General features: G+C 42.5%; 1 protein-coding gene across 1 annotated transcript in view; it reads right to left on the bottom strand.

Annotated features, from left to right (window-relative positions):
- The window catches only part of LOC311051985 (uncharacterized protein), a 156,567-nt gene extending 153,501 nt beyond the window's left edge, over positions 1 to 3,066 (bottom strand). Inside the window, exon 1 of the mRNA XM_084066730.1 lies at positions 2,883 to 3,066. The gene's annotated coding sequence lies outside the window, so the exon portion shown is untranslated. The remainder of the gene's footprint in view (positions 1 to 2,882) is intronic.
- Between the last annotated feature and the right edge of the window lie 11,452 nt (positions 3,067 to 14,518).

The raw sequence follows: 14,518 nt of genomic DNA, 5'->3' as shown, positions 1-14,518 counted from the left end.
GAAACGATGGAGATCGCCGCCGCCGAAGGTCGCCAGTCACCGCCGGTCGCCTCCGCCGAGCAGGTCCCGAGTAGCAGGAGTAAACAACGGAGGTCTCCACCGCCGAACAAGCACCGAGGAGCGGGGGGAAACAATGGAGAATCGCCGCCGCCTAAGGTCGCCGATCACCGCCGGTCGCCGCCGCCGAACAGGTCCCGAGGAGCAGGAGTAAACAACTATAGCAAACAGCCAGTGTTAGCAACACTGTATCCACTGAAGCTGGCGACGCTGGTGGCTTTAGACACAGCCAATAATTCCACCCTTGGATATAGTGAGCAGCGTTAGCTACGGTGAGCTAACAAATGCCACCCAGGATTGTTCCTGGCCTCACTGATACAACACTTCCCTGGATAAGGAGCGCCGTGTACGAGACTCGTCGGCAAACGCACCAGGCGGTCTACACCCTCCTAGGTGCTTCACGTAGGTGGAATCCACAAATCCTCAATTTCCAAAGTAAGTCCAGAAGCAACACACGCTACTTAAAAATCACTCAACAGGAAAACTAGTTTAAGAATTAAATGTGAGTCATGGATGGCTTAAAAAACAAATAAAACGAGACAGAGCAGGACGTGAAATGTGCATGCCGCCATCTTGGATCCGGGACTATACCTAATAGGGTGCTAGTTGAGGCCCGGTGACACCAGCGGAATGCAATATCTACTTGTTACAACAGAGGGTTTGAAGTAATCGGCGTCCCCGGGACCAGAATCGCTGCACACAATAACAAACGAGAAAACGGGGTCAGCCTTGTTTGCATGTAACCAAAGTTCAGCTCCGTCACCGGCCACAGACGGAGAGTGAGAGGTGATGGAGGATGGTGGGCAGTCTACAAACAATTCAAAACATGCTCCTTTTTTGGTCAACTTGGTAAACAACGGAAAAAAGGACACACATGGTTCTCTCTCCCTCTTTTAAAAATCTACTTTCTCCCTTTTGCCAGAAAGTAGATGACGCCTGACTACTACTACAGTAAATGAAAACATGCACACACTGCAGTCCGTGTGTGTTCCATAGACCCCTTATCAGACGACGTCACACTGATAAGAACCAGTATGCGTGCAACCAGTATGCGTGCAATGAAACCCATTCTATGCAGGTCTCGCTATGACGCACCTCACTGAGCCAACACACAAGAGGGGGTTGGGGTGTGCTGAAACCAGCGCACCCCAAAACAACAGGTTGATAATTGATTGCGTGAAACAATCACCTGTGTATCCAGTCTCAATGTTAGTAAACAAATAATTGGTCTATAGGCTAATAGCCCCGCCCTCCCCTGTCTCTCTCTCTCTCTCTCTCTCTCTCTCTCTCTCTCTCTCTCTCTCTCTCTCTCTCTCTCTCTCTCTCTCTCTCTCTCTCTCTCTCTCTCATTCACTCAGCTGGAGTTGACGAGCTTGTGTTGTGTCGTTAATTCATTTGCTCCAGGTGTCTGTGTAAGCTCAGAAGCTCATTTAAGTGGGCATTGGACAAAATCATAGCCCCCGCGACCGTTTTGGTTGATAAAGATAGTTAGTTGAGCACTGTTTGGCAGTACAGAGCATGCTAACGAATGCTAAGTGCTAACGACAAATGTATGCTATAGGGATGTCACCGGTTACAATGTGGAATAAAAACGAGGAACGCTTCACCCTCAGCTGTCATCAGGCAACAGTTTCAAGTGATAGGAAAAATGTTTGACTGATCAGAAGTAAATCAATTTGGATGCTGTGTGTGTGCGCGCGCACATGCACGCACGCACGCACGCACGCACGCACACACACACACACACACACACACACACACACACACACACACACACACAAACACACACAGTGTGCAGTGGTTCTCAAAGTGGGGTCAGGGGACCCCAAGGGGTTCTTGAGGGAGTTCCAGGGGTCCCCAGCTAAATAATAGATAGTTAGGAATGGACCCTTATGGGCCTGTAACCCTAGAGTGTACAAATGGAACCATTTGTACACTCTTGAGTTAAATTAACATTGATTTCCTTGAATTGGGATCCTTGAAATAAATAATTAAAATAGTTGAGAATCACTGCTAGAGCTGTAAAAATCTTCTCTTATGGGGCACCTTGGCTTATCTTTTCAAATGGGGGTCTGCGGGCTAATAAGTGTGAATTTGGGGGTCCTTGACATGAAAATATTTGAAAACCACTGGTGTAGGACACACACACACACACACACACACACACACACACACACACACACACACACACACACACACACACACACACACACACACACACACACGACCTTAATGCTTGAGACACACTCATTTTATTGATTTTTAAAGGCCTGATCTAGAAAAATGCAAATGTCAATTTTTAAAAGGGTGATATTTATTTTATATTACCAGCCAGGGATAAGATGAGAATCAATCTGTAATAGGCTTATACAGTAAACAACACACTCACAGCCTTTGATAAAAAACATATATATATATGCCCATAGCCGCGCTATGAGCTTGTAGATCTGCTATTTTTTGGGAAAATTGTGGGTCTTTGAATATGTATATTTTTCTTGTAACTCATGTCTTGCATTACCAATGCTGGCCAAATCAATCAACTACATGGCAGAAAACACAAGCATCACACATCCCACTACCCACTACATGCCTGACCTCGCAAAAAAACAACAACTCCCACAAACGTACAGGGACTGACCTGCTTCACACTGTCACCCGTCTACACATGACATCTTATGTCATACTTCCTTGTTTTTGAATAGTAAAAGAGTGAATTATCTCATGCTAGTATACCATACCACCGGCTTTGAATGCTATCAATGTGGTGCACCATACAGTCATACAGTTATATTATGAACATTTGTATTGTTTCCAGCTAGCCTTACCTGTTGAATTCAGCTCAACACATCAAGTTAAAGAGTCAGTAGGTTCTGTCTGTAGTCTGATTCAATGTCTTGTTGTTGTTTTTGTTAAAGCTTTAGATGTCAAAGTAAAGTCCTTGTTTGAAGTTAATAGCTGGTAAATAAAGTGTATCTATCAGTGAAAAACACTGACGTGTGTCTTCCTGATTTAAACAACAATTGAGCTGAGCTGAGCGGGGCGAGAGAGTGAGAAAGTGAGAGAGAGAGAGAGAGAGAGAGAGAGAGAGAGAGAGAGAGAGAGAGAGACGAGGGCTATGTGGCTGAAGCCAAGCAGTCTTCATGCCTTGGCATGTATGCAGGTATGTAGTTCACAGCAGAGCCATATAAGGAGAGTTGCGTCACCTCCATTCACTTCATCGGGCCAGGTCTTCTACAGAGCCTTCTATTGGCCAATAGTGACAAAGCCCTGAACCGGTCTAACGAAAGTCTAATGTAACTTCCTTGGGCGGTACTTCCTTTACTTCTGCTTCGGCACAGAGAGAGAGAGAGAGAGAGAGAGAGAGAGAGAGAGAGAGAGAGAGAGAGAGAGAGAGAGAGAGAGAGAGCGAGAGAGATCAACTGAATGACACACTTCAGTCTGCCCCCCAAAAAAATATTGAGGACAAAAACAATATAAATGGTCTAAATAACTCAACATTTCTCATATGTGGCTTTTTTTAGAAACACATAGTTGCACCCTTATTTTTAACTGTTGCACTGAGCAGAAGAACGTTTGTGTTGATTCATCCAGGGGTTAGTGAGATTAGCGTGTATGCACGCACGCACGCACACGCACACGCGCACACGCACACACACACACACACACACACACACACACACACACACACACACACACACACACACACACACACACACACACACACACACACACACACACTAGAGCTTATAAACCACCTGTCAACAGCTGTGCAGTGATGTTACTGTGACTGTGTTTAATGTTAACACATTCATAAATCTGGGTTATACTTTATTACATATTTGTGTAGTGTGAAACAACAACATAGATGGGAAGCACAACATGCTGTCTTGTATTATTATTTATATCAATGGATACTCTGTCTACATATAATGGGATGAGCAGAGGGGCCTGCATTCACACAATTATATTGTTGGGGTTCTCTGGCGTTTTTGTTTTTTTCCCCTCCTTTTTTATTTGATGAATCATGGTATGTATACCTTGCATGGTATATACTGTATGTATTTATGTAGGCTACTGGTTGGTAGCTATTGGACGGATCATCTATTTAGTCTGGGATCCACAGGCCCAAAAGCTCTTGAAAATGGGTTGAACCTGTGATGTCATGCTATACTTTTTTTTGGTGTTTTTTCTATTAATTAGGTCATTAAGGTCCACAGAATGAGAGGCCTGCTCTGCCGGAAACATCGCGAAAAAAAGTTATGGCCATTTTTATATAATGAAGCCTTTATTTTTTTGCCCATTTTCGCCTATTGTAAAAAACTAGGTTTATTTTCTTAAAGTGCTCAGTAGGTTGTGTAGGCTGTCAATAAATGATTCCCAGATACACAGAACACATGTGAACAACACCAAGTCCAAAAATACACTCACAAAGCCTTTCCAAATGATTTATAGACATTTTTGGTACCAAAAATGCACCCGTTTTTTGCATTTTCCACAATACTTTCATCTTTACTTCAATAGTAATCAACTTTTCCATGGGTTATGACATCAGCCAATGTCTCATTCTTTTCATCAATCCTTATAGTCATTCAACAAAAAAGAATATTAAAATCAACCCTAAATTACAGGAACTGTGGTGACTTTATTACCCTTATGCTCAAAATTCCCAGAATTTTGAGCCAGCCTATTACAGCCTTGTCCAGCCTAGTACAGCCTAGTCCAGCCTATTACAGCCTAGTCCAGCCTAGTCCCGCCTATTACAGCCTAGTCCAGCCTATTACAGCCTAGTCCAGCATAGTCCAGCCTATTATAGCCTAGTCCAGGCCAGTCCAGCCTATTAAAGCCTAGTCCAGCATAGTCCAGCCTAGTCCAGCCTATTACAGCCTAGTAGAGCCTAGTCCAACCTATTATAGCCTAGTCCAGCCTAGTCCAGCTATTACAGTCTATTACAGCCTAGTCCAGCCTAGTCCAACCTATTAAAGCCTATTAAGGCCTTTTTCCATTACGGCTTATCCAGTCCAGTCCAGCATATACCAGACCAGAACCGCACCGCTTCAAATTATCTACTGTTTCCATTACACAAAAGTACCCCTGCTCAAATCCACAGGTATGTGTAGCAGACTCCGGTCATTCACACTCATTTGTAATGTACATTTTTGCCTAACAATGGAATGTAGGTGAGTGGCCAACTGTCCTGTATACAAATGCAAATCACCTGTGCATGTGGCCCAGCTTGGCCTAGCTCAGACCTACCCAGGACTGGGTACTTTTTAGGCACCAGTTTAGTACCACTTACACACCACTCTACCCACTTCATTGTAGTGGAAACCGCTGCTGTGGTGGTCGGTGTGGTGTGGTGTGGTGTGGTACCATGCCAATGGAAATCCGCCTTTACAGCTTAGTCCAGCCTATTACAGCCTAGTACAGCCTAATAGAGCCTAGTAGAGCCTAGTACAACATAGTCTTAACTAGTCCAGTCTGTTCCATGCTAGTAAAGCCTATATCGCCCTCCCCTAGTCTGTTCCATCAAAAGGCTGGACTAATCATGGGTGTACTAGGCTGTACTGTACTAGACTCTACTGGTCTATAATAGGCTGTTTTAAGCTCTAGTAGGCTGTGCTAGGCTGTACTAGGCTCTATTAGGCTGTAAAAGGCAGATCTGTACTATGGTCTACAAGAGTTCATGCAAAACTATTGCTTGTGCACACACAAGCTATTGCCCGTGTACACAGTGGTTAATCCCAATGGTCTGAGTATCTACAGAGCTGACAAGGGACTACTACAGCCTAATAGAGCCTATTTGAGTCTAGTACAGCCTAGTACAGCCTAATCTATCCTAGTCCAGCCTTATCAGTCCTAGCATAGCCTGGTACCCCCTCCCCTATTCTGTTCTCCCACCAGGCTGGACTAGGCTAGACCTGAATGTACTAGGCTTTACCGTACTAGACTCTGCTGGGCTCTAATAGTCTGTTTTCAGCTCTAGCAGGCTTTGCTAGGCTGTACTGGGCTCTATTAGGCTATAGAAGCCAGTACTTTAATTTGGCCTACAAATGTTCATGCAAAACTATTGCTCGTGCACACACAAACTATTGCCCATGTACACAGTGGTTAATCCCAATGGTCTGAGTATCTACAGGGCTGACAAGGGACTAGTACAGCCTAATAGAGCCTATTAGAGTCTGGTACAGCCTAGTACAACCTAGTCTAGCCTAGTCCAGGCTGTTCCATGCTAGTATAGCCTATACCACCCTCCCCTAGTCTGTTCTCCCAAAAGGCTGGACTAGTCATGGGTGTACTAGGCTATACTGTACTAGACTCTACTGGTCTCTAATAGGCTGTTTTAAGCTCTAGTAGGCTGTGCTGGGCTGTGCTCCTATAAGAGGGTTTAGGACCCATCCGTGGTGAAAGTTTTTCTTTCCGTCGTGAAAATGTGTCTTTCGCTGTGACGCCATGCTGTGGAAAACACGCCCATAGGCTAAGCTTTACAGGACATGCTGTGATTGGCTAGCGAGACACATGATGAAATTAACTTCAAACTTCGCAGACGCGCTGTGATTGGCTAGCGAGACGCATGATGAAATTAATAATAATGTAAAGAATGTTTAAACTAAAGTTATCAAAATATTTGCTGATATATATTTGAAAAGAATAAGTCATTGACTGATGTCATGACCCATGGCACACGTTTCTTTTTTGGGGGTACAGGTGTTTTCAAGAAGAAAAAAAGGCTCTGGGAATTTTGAGCATAAGGGTAATAAAGTCACCACAGTTCCTTTATTGTCTCCGCCAGGAGACTATGTTTTCACTTTCCGTCCCCCCCCCTCGGCCAAGCTAACATTGGTCAAGCCTCACGTGACACGTGACAATACGTTGAAAGAGTGTGCGCTGATTGGCGTATAGCGGCCTATAAATAGATGTGTCACTTTGAAAGAGTCTGTGTCTCTTTCAAAGTGAGGTAAGACAGGAATAATCACGAAATGGCTGAGAAATGGCGGAGCAATACATTATGTAGACACTCTGGTGTCATCACAGTACGTAATATAAATAGCTTAGACAGGATTAATCAAGATTTACTGGCGGAGACTTGTGCTCCGAGGAGCACATTTTCTAGTTTAGGGTTGATTTTAATATTTTTTTTTGTGGAATGACTATACAGATTGATGAAAAGAATGAGACATTGGCTGATGTCATAACCCATGGAAAAGTTGATTACTATTGAAGTAAAGATGAAAGTATTGTGGAAAATGCAAAAAACGGGTGCATTTTTGGTACCAAAAATGTCTATAAATCATTTGGAAAGGCTTTGTGAGTGTATTTTTGTACTTGGTGTTGTTCACAAATGTGTTCTGTGTATCTGGGAATCATTTATTGACAGCCTACACAACCTACTGAGCACTTTAAGAAAAGAAACCTAGCTTTTTACAATAGGCGAAAATGGGCAAAAAAATAAAGGCTTCATTATACAAAAATGCCCATAACTTTTTTTTCGCGATGTTTCCTGCAGAGCAGGCCTCTCATTCTGTGGACCTTAATGACCAAATTAATAGAAAAAACACCAAAAAAAAGTATAGCATGACATCACAGGTCCTCTCAAATTTTCGGTGACTGGATCCCCGACTAATTATTTGATGAATTTTAATTGAAGATAGGTGCAGGTATAATAGATTTATCTTCTTCTTGCTTCTTTTCATTTGTGGAATATGTAAAAGAAAAAGAAAAGAAAAACAAAGTAAGTGAATATAATGCAAAATATATGTATACTTGTTTTAGTTTTTTAACTTTAACAAATTTTAATATTATAAAAAATACAGATAGTGACATATCATGTGGTGTTAATGGTCAAAATGTACCCGTATACCATAGAAGGTAAAAAGTCATTTATTTTTCATAAACCCAAACTTTATTTTACTCCTGATAGCAAATGCTAATTGAGGACAAGTGTCTCACTCTCACTCTCACTTCATGTAAACATTGAATATTGACAATTTAGAGGGAATTGAGCCACTCTTCTCTGCTGGGTCAAATGTTCTCCTGAGCACCACAGGTGTAACTTTTTTTTAGAGACCATCAGAATGAACTAAAAATGGAGGTAATTGATTTTGTTGCGTTAAAATAGCTGTTTCTGAGGATATTATGAAGCCTTGTTCCAATAAAGAAATGTAAAGGGTACTTTTTACCTTGAAAACACAATGGAAGGGTTAAGTAAAAGTGGCAATACCACAATATAAAAATACTCTGTTACAACTAAAAGGCCTGTGTTCAAAATGATGATGAGTAAAAGTACAAACGTATTGGCATTAAAATAAACTTAAAGTACCAAAAGTAAAAGTACTAAAATGTTTGAAAATAGCAGATCTACAAATTTACAACGCGTCGCCATGTGACGGGTTGTGAATTTGTAGATCGTCTATTTTCAAATAGCCTATGTATAAAATAGGGCTAAAGCGGTTAATGTATGTTTTATAATATAATAAGGTATATATCTTGTAATGGAGTAAAATAACTAGTAATATAGTAAACTAGTAAACTAGTAGTAGTAATATTTGCCTCTGAGATGTAGTGGAGTAGTAGTAAAAGTAATGCAAATTGGAAATAATCTAGCAAAGTAAAAAGCAACTCAAAATTGTACTTAAGTACAGTACTTAAGTACATGTACTTATTTACTTTCCAACACTTAGGGCATCTATCTGATTTTACAAACCCCTGTGACTGGTACAAGCTGGACAACCTCCACAATGGTCTGGTCTTCAATTCATGTCGGAGGCACCTGGGCACCTGGTAGGGTACGGTCCCCTGCCACCATCATCGAGACCAAGATGTTTGTATGTGTGGGTCACAGTGATAATTCTGAGAGCAAATTCTGATTTAGTTTTAGTCATAGTCTTTTGAATACAATTTAATCTAGTTTTTTTTTTAAATACTTGTTTTATTGGAATTTTCAGTAACATGAACATGAGTATAAACAACTATAAAATATAAAAGAAAAGATATTGACAGGTAATTTGGTAGATGTTCCGGAAGAATTCAAATAAAATATACACCATAAAAAACAACAACAAACAGTTATACAGATACAAACAAAAAACAGAACAACAACAGCCACTTTTGCTCTCATACTCTCCCTGCACAGATCGTGCCCTCTATTTTGTAAAAATTGTAAGAAAAATAAAAAACACTCCAGTTCCTTTTTTTCTTTTTTTTGTGTTAACTATTATGTAGGCAGCGTGCACTTATTGAAGTGGTCGATGAAGGGTTGCCAAGTCTTGTAAAATTTGTCTTCACTCCCTCTCAATTCAAACTTTATCTTTTCCAATTGCAAATAGTGCATTACAAATACAATTTAATCTAGTTTTAGTCATATTTTAGTCATCTGAATTTTAGTTTTAGTCTAGTTTAGACTAATTATAAGATTTTAGTCAACTAAATCTACAGTAGATTTTTGCCTTGATGTCGTAATGGCTGAATTTACACTTGGTTGCATGCTGAAAATAGCCGATCTACAAGCTCACAACGAGTCGCAGTGCGACACGTTTTGAGCTTGTAGATCGGCTATTTTCAGAGCGCAACACCCGAGCGCAACGAAACATAAAATGACTTGTCTTTTAGTTCTACTGCATCTCTTCTCCACTAGTCCCTCCCCCAACAGTTTTTATTTGTTGACGAAATTGCCAATATTTTTTGTCCTAGTTTTAGTCATCATAGCTTAGTTTTTATTTAGTTTTTGTTTAGTTTTTGTCAGTGAAAAAAGGTAGTCGACAAAGGTAGTTTTAGTCGACAAAATGAACATTGGTGGGTCGCAACGTCAGAGTATTTAACACAGAGAGTCTCTGAGAATCTAGATCACTGGTCTCTCAATCTGATGACACATCCGGTAAGTAGCGAGGATGTCCAATGGAGAACTTCGAGGTCTAACAGCTGGCCAGCATTCCAACCTTTACCATCTTCCACAGGCAGTGGATAGAGGACCAGTGGATAGAGGTCTCCACTCCTGTTTTGGCATCGAATGCTGTCTCAACTTTGTATAGACCCTGGAGTTAGGGTTTGGGTCCTCCGCCCACTCATCAGTGGGCTGATTGGCATCAGCATTAAAGCAGCGCAACTCCTACCAGAGTTAGCAGTCTGTCCCAGCTCGTCTGTGGGTGCCACGCCACGCTCTTCCTCAGCGGGTGTGCGTCCACACTAACCTTGTGTCCTCAGAACCAGGCTGGCCTGTTGGGCTTAGTTTGTCTATATTGTCACGCATCAGCGCAGGTATGTCTCAACATCTGTTTACGCACTCGCCTGTATACTACAGTGTGAATGGTCTTTAACTTGACCGCTTGTTGTCCTTTTTAGCCCCAATGTGTTACTGTGTTTACAAACATCCTTCCGTGTCCGAGTGTTTGCGTGCGGTGCCACTTCACCACGCACAAGAAGGTACGTTGGTGGTCCTCCTTCTCCGCAGTATTAGCACGTTCATTTGGTGTCTAGTATAGTGACTGTAAACCTTGGCCTTTATTATTTCAGTTTGCTTCCTACTACCCGGTTTCCGCCGCTGCGGGCAGTGCTGCTGTGCATTCCGGCCTTGCAAACGTGGTAGGTTCACTCTCTGTCTCTCTGCTCTCTGGACTGGCTGCCCAGTCGTTGTGGTAGCCCCCCCTTTGCTGTTGTGTTTGATACTATTGATTTATTTTATTTTGTTTAGTTTAGTGGTTTTGCAGTGATTTATTGGGGTGCCACTACCCTGGGCGGTAGGCCTGCCCATCCTCCCCCTTCCCCCACCACTGGCGCATATATGTCCAGTCTATTTTATCGTTAACCCATTGTGTCTTATTCAATTGGATGCATTCTGCTTTTATTGTTAATGGTAATGATGTTGATACCCACTGAATGAAATATTATGCCAATTCAAATAAATACATGTTTCTGCCTTTATCATTTATTGTACACAACTTGTGTGAGGAGTAATTCGTGTTTCAGGTGGTTTGCTTCACTATGACTTGCTTTCAATCACTGCTCCCAGCACCAAACATGCACACACGCACGCATGCACATGCGCACACACACGCACACGCACACAAGGTGAGGACATTTGGCCCTCACAAGTATGGTAATACTCAAACGCACGCACGCACGCACGCACTCACACGCACTCACACACACGCACGCACGCACGCACGCACGCACACACACACACACTGTATCTATAAATGTTGCACAGTTGAGCTGACCTTTTTTCATTAAACTACCACATGGGGGCAGTCATGTGTTGTGTAGTGTAGTGTCATGTCTGTAGCGAGAGCTGCTGCTTGGTTCTTCAGTCTCCATCTCTTTACTCATTGTGAGCTCAGCATCAGCATCACTCTGCATCATCACAGACCAGCCTGTGAGGTTTTCACTGTTTCAGCTGCATCTCTACACAGGGACAGCAGGTTGGCCTCAAGAAAATACAGTCTGAAACCCACCTTCATAAAGAAGACCTGTGACGTCTGTGAGGGAGTCTCCATTTGGACCTGATTAAAGGACATCATGGATTATTTCTGGATACACGGCGTTTGGATTCCTGGATTTGTGCTCCTCTTTCGACTTCAAGGTATGATATTGTTTCATTATTCTGTGTATGTTTACTGTGCCATGGAGCGTCTGGTGAAAGAGTTCTGCATCCATGTGTCAACTTGGAATTGGCCTGTTGCCAAAGACGTAGACATGGTACTCTAAGAGTAATTACTTCACCTGAGATTATTTGTGTACACTACACCTGAGAGAGAGAGAGAGAGAGAGAGAGAGAGGGAGAGGGAGAGAGAGAGAGAGAGAGAGAGAGAGAGAGAGAGAGAGAGAGATGGAAAGAGTGTGAAATTACATTATTAAGGGAAACGTTTCCGGTTTTGAACCTAGTTGAAAGAGATTAACAAACGGACAGACGGAGAGGCTAAGCAAAGGATAATTGACACCACGCCGGTTGTTGTTGAGAAATAACTCCCAACAGGATGATTAAACTAAGAGGCAAAGCCGATGTGTTTAATGATCCTGACCGGCGTGATGTCAATTATCCCGCTTATTACACGGCTATGTCATAAATTAATGTATGAATTGACCCAAAAGTAACAGCAAAGTAGTAGTTCCTTGCTCATGGTAAAGAAAATATTCCATAAGTGTTGCGCTGGGCGGCCTGGGTCGCCTCGGAAAACAAGGGAGTGTTGATCAAATAGAATCAATTTTCGGTTACTGCATCGTCTATTTCTCGTTTCAAATGTTTTCAAAAACATTCTTGAGAGCAACGTTTAGTTGTAAACGACATTGTGTGTTTGTTTACATGGCTGTCATGTTGGATACGGCATACAATTCAAGCAGCACAGCCAGGTGCTCTGATTAGACAACATTCTGTTATAGAGCTCATCGGTCATTATTCAGAAATAACACACCGCTGATTTCAGTGATTAGCCAATCAGAATCACGCATTCAACCAAGCCGTGTAATAAGTGATAAAAAAAACAACCTTAGAAAAGGTTTTTTACCATCTTAACACATGGTGGCTTATTGGTTCCATAAATGCTAAGACCTTAGCCAAGTTATATGACTGTGACATGCTATGACAAATTGTTAATTCATGACCAGTCATTTACAAGACTAATCTTTAAAGTGTGTTTCTTAGGTTACAGTGAGATTTCCTGTCACAGTCCAGACCATGACTATACTAAAAGTGCTGAGGTGTCACTTCTCAGAGAGCTGAGAATGCCTCACTTTGTCTCCCACAGGACTTTGCTTTGCTAGAATAGTCAACCTCCTGTCAAAGCTCACTGGATTCACTTTGACGCTGCTGACAGAGAGACTTGTTTCTCAGGCTGCTAGCATAATAGGGAAAGAGGTCGGTGGCTGGTTATGGACAGACAGGGTGAATGAGGAGTTGCAATTAGAGGTGCAACAGTTAAACTAATTGATTTAATCAATCAATTATATTTAAAAAAATGCTTGTAGATCTGCTACTTTCACAGTTTGTTTGGACAACACCACTGTGTGACAACTCATAAACCAGGGCATACATAGGTGGTTCATTGATTCCTTGATATACAACTAAATACAAAAGCAATGATGTAGAACAAAGCCTTTGCCCTGTAACTCACAGCCTTGTGTGTGTCGTGTGCGCAGTATGTGCATGTGTGTCTGTACTGTATGTTTATGACAGTCACAGTGCAATAGATTAAATGCATGTAATCAGTAAACTCATGTATGTGGTTCAACCGAAGCAGCATGACAGTGCACATACTGGATCTCATACAGGCTGCTGGAATGCAGAATTTATATTTCTAATTGAATGAATGTTAACTAGAAAAAGTGCTCCTCGGAGCACAGGTCTCCGCCAGGTCAGGTACGTTATTGTGGCCTCCTGGTGGCGCTATAATAAGCCAATGTGAAAGGGGTGTCATTTCTTTTTAGGCTTTTCACGGCAATAAGACAATGCATTCATGATTTGAGGCTTTTGTTCTAAAAAATTGTTTTGCTAAGATTAGACCTGCTGGTGGCGCTATAACAGACCAATGTGAAAAGGGTGCCATTTCTTCCTCGGCCTAGTGGGAATGTGCGTGTGAAATTTCACGGAAATCGCAAGCTGCGTTCATGATTTGAGGCATTTTGTTCAAAACAGACCAATCCTGTAAACTTTGGAAGCCAACCTTAGCCAATGAGGATGGAATATGGAAAATCGGACAGATCCGTGTTGATCACATGACTATAGAGATAATGTGTACCGATTTGCATGACGTTTGGATAAAATCTGTAGGAGTAAATGGGTTTTGCACAAATCGGCATCCTGGTGGCGCTATAACAGGGCTATGTGAAAAAATTGGGGCAGAGGTTCTGAATTGGCATCCAGGGAGTGTGTGTGCACAGTTTCGGAGCGGGCGGGCCAACGGTGTCGGAGATTAGCTGTTCACAGACGGACACACGGACGGACGGACGGACGGACGGACACACACACGGACGGATGGACGGACGGACGGGCGGGGGGGGGGGGGGGGGGGGGGGTAAAACATACTCTCTCGCCATGCCTTCGGCCTGGCGGAGACAATAAGCATGGTCCTAATGCAAGCTCAGCATCACAAAGTTACATTATATTTATCCCTCCTGACACAGGAGTGATACATTCACACAAATACAAGACGAGCAGGGAGAGATTGGGATGACAAGAAGGAGAGAGAGGGGGCACAGCATCTTTATCTGCTGGGGGGCACAACATCTTTATCTGATTGGGGGCACAACACGCATAGCGAGGGAGAAAGAACATAACTGAGGATTAAAACCATCAATCCATCCATCATCCATCCATCTTCATCCACTTATCCAGAGTCAGTCGTGGAGGTAACAGTTCCAGCAGAGAATCTGAGTCTTCCCACTGTTTTCACCTTGTATGTATGCAGGTTTTTTTTTGTTCCTTTGGTTTCAATCTGATTAAATATTCTGGAATGATGAGTCTTAATCGTCAGTT

Source organism: Gymnoscopelus microlampas (genome assembly GCF_963454915.1).
Source record: "Gymnoscopelus microlampas genome assembly, chromosome: 1".
In the NCBI taxonomy this organism is placed as follows: Eukaryota; Metazoa; Chordata; class Actinopteri; order Myctophiformes; family Myctophidae; genus Gymnoscopelus; species Gymnoscopelus microlampas.
This window is presented reverse-complemented; position numbering and strand designations above follow the sequence as displayed.